The sequence below is a fragment of the Carassius auratus genome, chromosome 15 (genome assembly GCF_003368295.1).
Source record: "Carassius auratus strain Wakin chromosome 15, ASM336829v1, whole genome shotgun sequence".
NCBI lineage: Eukaryota > Metazoa > Chordata > Actinopteri > Cypriniformes > Cyprinidae > Carassius > Carassius auratus.
This window is the reverse complement of record NC_039257.1, coordinates 21,015,081-21,023,948: the sequence shown is the minus strand read 5'-3', so window position 1 is coordinate 21,023,948 and position 8,868 is coordinate 21,015,081. Positions and strand designations below refer to the sequence as shown.

The following is an 8,868-nucleotide window of genomic DNA, read 5'->3' as shown; positions in this document are numbered from 1 at the left end:
GACACACGGTTAGAACCAGTGTTGAGGAAAGTTACTTTTCATTATTGCATTATTCCCTTAAAAAAAGGGACTTTTTATGAAAAGTATTGTTACATTGCTTTTGTGTTTTCTCATCTGGCATTGGGCTTGCTTGTTTGATTTTAATACAAAAGGTTCTATTTATGGCGAATGTAAAAGCCTTTTCATTCCCTCAGGCTGAAGGAAATGTAAATTCACACTCAAACAAAACTTTCAGTCATGCTGCCATTCTGCCAATTTAACATTTAATCATTGCAGGTTTGCATCATATTCTGCGTTTTTTATTTTATTTTATTTTATTTTTTACAATTTTTATTCATTTAGTAGAATACTGAATCTGTTTTTGTGCAGGAGAAATGAGTAAATGCATGTTCGCATTTAGTCTAGAACTATAGTACAAACCGATCTCATGAAAATGTGTATCAATAGCACAAGTTTATGTTTTGATTTGGCGTACTGTTTATATGCAAATGCTGTATATGTACTTTGGCTTGCATATGATACACAATGGATAGGATTAGAGTTGTGGGGTAGATGAGTATCATATGTATGCAAGAACTGTGTATCATATTTTGCACTGCAACAAATTTTGTTTCACGCGAAAACTATGTATTATAAGGACACCAAACATGTGCCTATCATATGCATGCAAAAGTCAATTTCTGCGTATCAGTACCTTGATTTTGTTTTTATTTGCCATACTATTTATACACATTTTCAAGAGACCGCCAGTAAATGGGAATACTTTTTTGAAAAAATAACTTAGATTTAAAAGTAATGAGTTACTTTAGTAGTTACTTGATAGGAGTCACCTGATTACATAAATTGCGTTACTTGTAATGCATTTCCCATAACCCTGGTTAGGATATGATATGATGAAAGCCAATAAATCATAACCATTGCTTAAACTATAATCAATACAAGTAGTGGAGGTGTAAAATGCATGAGAAATTGTACTTGATAACAATACTTGTTATTTTGAGGGTTTTGCACTGAATACTTTTGCTTTCACTTAATTGCATTTCCCAAAAAAGAACCAGTAATTTTTACTCTTTACTATTTTATTTTGACTTGAAAAGTAGTTGTTACATGTTTCCAGTGGGGTTTTGAGGTTTGATGGTCAGGTTGTTCTTATCCAAGCAGGTTTTTTTGCGTTATTTAGCCAAGCAATAGAGTGCCATGATTCATTTCTGTAAGAGTACTAAAAATCCATAAATATATATATATATATATATATATATATATATATATATATATATCTATATATATATATATATATATATATTATAGGTTGCATAAATCTTTCAAGACAGAACTTTTGTCTGCTCTGAGGTTAAAATATAGTATATGGTTTGGTGTTTAACACTGAAATCAACTGGCTAAGGTCACCTTCACTTCAGTTGATAATAAAATACGTGTTTTGGTCAGCAATATTGCTATAAATATTAGTATTTTGATGGTTATAATGAACTGTTATAATTCTATAAAACAATTTGCATTTTAAAATAACATAATAAAATGTTAAATGACTTGTAAATGCATCATATTTATTAACAATATATCAAGGAGTTATCTCTCTTTTTTTGTACTTGTACTTTTTTGATACTTTAAAAGTATTGATTTTAAAGTTGTACTTTTTACTTGGCCTCAAGTGTGCTTTTGGCTAAATACTTGGTCTATAAATTGAATGAGATTTTCACTCAGTATCCACACTGCCAGGATTGCTATTGTGAGGAGCGATGAACGCGGAGACTAAGGAGATTCAGGGTAACAGTCTTTAATAAACCTCAGAGCGGAGACACAGACAGGCAGGAGACACACTTAACACCACTAGGGGCACTATTTTAACGATCTAAACACAAAGTGTAAAGCGCACGACACAGGTGCACTCAGGGCATGTCAAAATCCACTTTTGCTATTTTAACGAAAAAAAAAACTGCTGACCTGCCTGGGCACATGGCCTAAACGGGTTGTCCCTATTCTCTTAATAAGTAATGGGTGTTTTTTTTTTTTTTTTTTCTTGATAACCAGACTCAGTGGGGATGTGCAGAGAGGCTGCTGGTGTATGCATGCTCTGTCCTGGCCTTACACACAGCTCTATTGTGGTTGAACAGCGTGTTATTACTGTTTCATTATACGCTACAATCTGAAACAAGATTGCGTCCTGCATGACTGCACTTTCATTCTGGTAGGAGAATCAGGGACACATGTGGGACAGTAAGGGAATACCAACTTGCAGCGGGTGTTCAGGCGGTAGCAGTTTAATACGCTGCTGAAAAGACCAGCATACATTGTGTTTAGGATCCAATTCTGTTTTTAACAAGGTATGGTCATACAGTATGTGCTGCTGCTTGGTGAAATCCAGTCATTTCAACAGGAATCTGTTTGTTTCTGCCACCTGCAATCCTGAGTTTACAGCTGTTAGGATTATGCTATGTTTCATTATGGTTTTGTTCATGTTCCTGTGTTTCCTTTCAGTTCAGTTTTCTTTCTACAGTTTACTAAGTTCTGCCTGTTTGTTACCATGCTCATTGGTTAAAAGTATCTCTGTGGCATCGTGCATGGTATCAATGCTTATTAATCTAATTGACAACATCGGTAACACTTTAGAATAAGGTTCCATTAGTTAATGTTAGTTAACTACTTTCGTTAACATGAACTAAGCAAGAACAATCCTTCTACAGCATTTATAAGTCTTAGTTCATGTTAATTTCAACATTTACTAATGCATTATTTAAATCAAAAGTTGTGCTTGTTAACATTAGTTAATGCACTGTGAATTACCATGAACTAACAATGAATAACTGTATTTTCATTAACTAACATTAACAAAGATGAATAAATACAGTAATAAATGTATTATTCATTGTTTGTTCATGTTAATTAATACATTAACTAACATTAACTAATGGAACCTTATTCTAAAGTGTTACCACAACATCTAACAATTTAAATCTTGCAACTTTTCTTTTTTCTTTTTTTAATTCCTTGCATTATTGTGACTTTTTAACAAACTCAAACTAAATAAAAAATCAGAATTGTGAGAGGTTAACTCGCAACTGTTCATTTCTAATTCACAATCGCACAATATTCTGTTATAAAGCAGCAATGACCTTTTTTTATTCTATAGCTTTGCACGACGGTGATAAAGTTCCTCATGCAGGTTTTGGTTCATTTTAAGTTGGTTACATGAATTTGTCAGGCTGGAATGACTGGATTTTGTTTGTGAAAATTAATCTAACATAAAATGTGTAAAAAGACAATTCTCAGTTTCTCAGAACTGCGAGTTGTTAATTCAGAATTTGTTCTTGTAATTCCAATTCCATCTCACAACTGTGACTTTTCTTCTCACAATTGTATAGAACTTAAAATTCTGAAAAAAAAGAATAAATAAAAAATCACAAGTGTGAGATATAAACTTGCAATTCTAAGAAGAAATGCCAGAGCTATAAACTCACATTTGCAAGCACTCTGGCAGAAACAAGCTTCAGTAGTTTTGTGTGAGGGCCGTAAAGTTCCCCAAGCAGATTTACATTTTATGCATATTCGCCACAGTGGAATGATTGCATTTCAGTCAAGAAAATTACACCTTTCCTTTCTCAACCAGGTTAACCAGTTGAGCATCAGTTTTTGTTAGTGATCATCAGTCTTCTGAGGAAATCAATAAATCAGAAGAATCAATCAGAATCAGAAATGAATCAGTCATATCGTTCACATATCACTCAGGCAGTTATATGACACAGAGTTACATTTTCTGTTCAAACTATTCCTCTAACGTGTTTTGCACCCTAGAATATTCCTTAAAAATGTGACAAGGCCACATGCTGAGTTTGTTCATTTCACCCAATAGCAAGAGCTGACCTTCTGGCAGAAAGGAGGGAGGAGGTGAGCAGAATTCTGTCGGGGGCAGACACAAAAAAAGCATTGAGCAGGAGACCGAAAGAGACAGACATAAGCAGCAGAGATTGTGAAGGGCCACAGAAATGAAGACTAAACTAGAACAAACTTGGAAGAGGAACAAGAAATGTGTCTAACTGTCTTAACTCTCGCTTCACAGCGCCTCGAGCTTTCTCCAGAGAAACTCTTCTGCAGTGTGTCATTAGGAAACTGAAATGAATAGACAATCGCACTAAACAGAAATGAGAGCGAGAGAGAGAGAGAGTGGAAGTGCATGCGCTTGCATCAGATCCTTGGGTTTCTGGCAGGCCTCGATGCTGTTCAAGGTGAGAGATAAGGATGGCAGCAGACGGATCTGCCCGGCGACCTTGATTTCCCATCTGAACCAAGCCAGAAGTTGAGTGCTGCGCAGTTATATTATACATGGGGTGTTTTAGGAAAACCTCCAAAGAGTTACAGCCTTCAGCTATCCATCAGCATTTAATAAAGACTTCACTGTTGCTGCAAGTCTTTGCTAGATGTTTCTTTTCTTCCTTCTGAAAGAGTTCTGCTCTCTTTATCATCTGATCATACGTCTGTATTGTTGCTGAATGTTTCGGTAGTTAATGTTGAATAATAATAATCATAAAAAAGTGACATACATTTTTCATTTAGCAGATGAATTTGATCAAAGTGACTTAGAATTGACTAAAAAGAAACAATTTCAAAGAATTAAAAAAGAATATAAAATAAATTCCCTATCATTTCATTTAACTTGCTATTTTCTTTCCTTTCCTTGGAAAACAACATTTTAAAAACGGTCTATTTTCCATTAATCATGCAAACTTTACTTTAGAAGGCTTGTGATATAAATCACTCATAAATCAATACCTGACTCATTAAGAAATGTGTTGAGGTCACATATCACCAAAGTTAGTGTGTATTGCATCGTGCATATTGTTTCACATGCTATATTGACTAAAGTAGTCAACAGTAAACTTTATATTGTGTATGCTAGGATGGATCCGTCTTAAAAGACATTTGGTGGATACACTTGTCTCTGTATCTTTGTCTTGTGTATAAGACAATCAGTCTGATCTAGTTTCTGATGTTGGGCCAGCACTTTACTGCAGTTCTCATTTCATTTAAACCATGCAGCGGTTGGGTGACCTCCAAGATGCAGAGATATTAGCGTTCATTCCTAGACGAGAGAGAGAGAAAGAGAGAGAGGGAGAGGGAGAGAGAGAGGGAGAGAGAGAGAGAGAGGGAGGGAGAGAGAGAGAGAGAGAGAGAGAGAGAGGCTTAAGTCGTGTAAAACATATGTTTTCAATCAGCTATGTATGTTTGTCTGTGGGAACCCATTGATGGGGTTCTCATGACCCCAGGGCCAGTGTTAACCCTGCGTAGCCTGACATCATGAATACAAGTCAGAAACGCAACAGTTTATCGATCTGACAAAATATAATTAGATGTTTTTTATTTGTTCTATGTTTTTGTCAAGCATCATATTTGATATTCAGGCTTCTCTGTCTCATATATATACACAGTATGATATAAGAAAATATGATGCTCATTTTTGCGGACAAACAAAAACATACATTTTATTCAGAGACCCACACTAAACAAAAATATGCAATTTGGTGCAGAAGCTGATATTTTCATGGCCAAAGAGTAAGAGGGTGGCATTACATTTGACAAATAATGTAAATGATTTAGACAACAGAAGGCATGTAGTAGATTGTGTACAACATGCTTTTCAGCAATGTATAACATTTAGACACCTTAAAAATTAGAGTATGAACAGAGCTGGGTAGATTACTTACACATTATAGTCTGTTGCTGATTAATTATTACTTGATGAAAATTGTAGTCGGTAATGTAAACTGATGTAAATTATAGATTACTCGTTTTAGTTAATGTATTCAGATTACTTTTGGATTACTTTTGACCTAACTTGTTGATTTATATGAGATGATTGATTATTGATAACATCAGAAAACATGCAAATGTTGTAGCAATGACATGGACAAAGTCTTCCAGGTTTTAAATATATTATACTGTATGAAAAAACAATCATAAAAAGAAACTGTAATCTGATTATAAGTAATTAATTTATGTTTGAATCTTGTAGATGTAATCAGTTACCCAGCAATCAAATATGATACAGCAGGCTTTATAGGGTTAAGATTCTTCTGTTTAAACAGTGTTGAACTTATTGATTATATCTGTATTAATTGCTAAATAAATCAGTCAAAACAAATCAAACAGTATTTCACACCATGTGCATATGAATATTCAGATTTCCAGCAAAACAGTCCAGCTTTGTGACCCTGGAGCACAAAAGCAGTCTTGAGTCTCTGGGGTATAATATGTAGCTATAGCCAACAATAAACTGTACGGGTCAGAATTATCAATTTTCCTTTCATGCCAAAAATCATTAGAATATTAAGTAAAGATCATGTTCCATGAACAATTTTCTACTGCAAATATTTCAAACAAGAAAAGCAAAGTTGGCACACCACAGCTCCAAATGTTGAAGATATTTACGTTCTCTTCGCAGGTGATGTTTCGAGTCTAAAAGCTCTTCATCAGACAATCATTTTTTCTCATTTGGCAGCAACTTTGCTTTTCTTGTTTGAAACAGTTTTATGGTGGAGCACCCACACTGAGCTTCTGGCCTGTTGAATGTGCACGCTTCGTAAATATTTGAAAACATACTTTTTGATTAGTAATATGTATTGCTTTTTTTTTTCCACTTCAAAGGCAATTTTCTCAGTATTTGGATTATTTTTTTTTTATTTTTTGCGCCCTCAGATTCCAGATTTCCAAATAGTTGTATCTCGGCCAGATATTGTGCTATCCTAACAAACCATACACCAATGGAAAGCTTAGGTTTCAGATGATGTATGAATCTCAAGTTCAAAAAGTTTACCCCTTATGACTAGTTTTGTGGTCCAGACAGAGTCACACATTTTTAACAATTTTTTGAAATATACTTTTTATGTTGTATTAAAATATTTATGAATATTTATGTTGTATTTCATAGACTACATTAAGGCTGAACGATTAATTGCATTTGCGATAATATCGCGATATGAGAAAATGCGATTTTCTAATCGCAACGTGCGCGATTTGAGGTGGGCACGTGACGCGAGCGAAAGAGCGGAGAACTCGGCTGCAACAACTTTTCATCCTGTCAGTTCATCTTTAACCTGTAGTGCAATGGCCTCTGCCTCGACGGAACAGTCAGTAACTGACACAGCTGCGACTTTAATCTCAAAGAGGAACAGCACGTCGGTGGTGTGGAACTATTTTGGTTTCAAAAAAGAAGATGCTGCACAGCTTCAGGTGTTATGCAGAGCATGCCGTGCTCCCGTTGCGACTTCACGGGGTACACTACAAACTTGTTTCAGCACTTAAAAAAATACCACAAATCAATGTATGACAGTTGTATGACCAAAATGCCGAGCACCAGTGCGCCAGACAGGCCAAATACCTCAAGACAGGGATCACTGACCGAAATGTTCGAAAGTGTCACTCCGTATGAACGTAATTCAAAACGGCACGGGGAAATCACTCGGGCAATAACCGAGTTCATAGCCAAAGATATGATGCCTCTCAGCACGGTGACCAAGCCTGGATTCGTGGCATTGACATATACGCTTGATAAACGGAACAATATACCCTCCCGTACATACTTCAGTCAGACTGCCATACCGGAGCTGTACAAAAAGTGTAAAGAGAAAGGAATATTGTGACTTGCACTCGCTCATCCTTGAAGCCAGCAAAAGTCAATATTCTGGTTTTCTTAGCAAAAACCTGTGAGCCACTGAGAACAAAACTGTTGGATCATTATAGCTGGCAGTGCCATACTCGTAGTGAACTTTAGTCTGTGTGGTGTGTTATTGTTGTGTACTTGATAAGTGAGGTTGATCTATTCCAAATTATAATATTCAAATAGTTTTTGTCTAATTTAAAAGTGCATTTCTCCATTTTTTTTTATAACTTTATTTATTTTGATTTTACTAAATATTTTCAAAGCAAATGCTGTTGCAGTTGTGTGAAATGTTACTGACTTTGGAGCAGTAAGATAATTATTATTTTTAATTATTTTTTTCTTCAGACTGTAAATTTTGCACACAGTGTTTACAAAGTGCGCATACCTTTGTTTAAATTATTGAAATGCACAGTGGCAAAGCCATAGATGTTTCTGTAACGAGCAGTTCAATAAAAATGTCATTTATTTCAAGTCATACATGTTTTAATTTAATTATAACAAATAGGCCCAGCCTATGGGAAAGAACATTTCACACAAAATGCATCTAATATTGTGTTGGTCATATTTAAATAATTCATTACGTTTTGTTGGGGAAAAAATAGGATAAAAAAAATCTTTACAAAACAAATCGCATATTAAATCGCAATCGCAATATTGGGGAAAAAAATCGCAATTAGATTATTTTCCCAAATCGTTCAGCCTTAGACTACATATTTGAAAAATAGTGGAGACACACTATCAAATAATAATAATTCTTAGTTAATTACATTTAAATTAGAACCTAAATGGTTTTCCAGTTATTTAGTATAGGCTGCTTCTTTAGAAAGCTCTAGTGATGCTCCACAAACCAACACGTCTCATCTCTACAGAAATGACGATTTTTAGAGAGGGTATTATCGCTCATCATCTCACTTGATGCCTGACAGAGTCATCAACCCAATCCTTCCAGAGCGCGCCTTCAATCACGGGCACGGAGCGAAGCGAAGGGGCGGGGGAAAGAGAGAGAGAGAGAGAGAGAGAGAGAGAGAGAGAGAGCGCACAGGCTGATCTCTATCTATGTCCCTCAGACGTCTCTCTATGTTGTAATACACAGAGCAGAGGACGTGCTGGTCTCTGGCGGTGGCACAGCTCCCATCATGCGCGCCGTCTTCTGAAAACCTTCAGCGGTAGGCTATAACGCATCGCGTCTGTCAGTC

The 8,868-nt window shown here is 35.6% G+C and overlaps 1 protein-coding gene across 1 annotated transcript in view; it reads left to right on the top strand.

The window, feature by feature from the left end:
* Nucleotides 1-8,698: 8,698 nt before the first annotated feature.
* Nucleotides 8,699-8,868, top strand: part of LOC113115358 (endothelin-converting enzyme 2-like) — a 58,852-nt gene continuing 58,682 nt past the window's right edge. The window contains exon 1 of the mRNA XM_026282880.1: nucleotides 8,699-8,838. The gene's annotated coding sequence lies outside the window, so the exon portion shown is untranslated. The remainder of the gene's footprint in view (nucleotides 8,839-8,868) is intronic.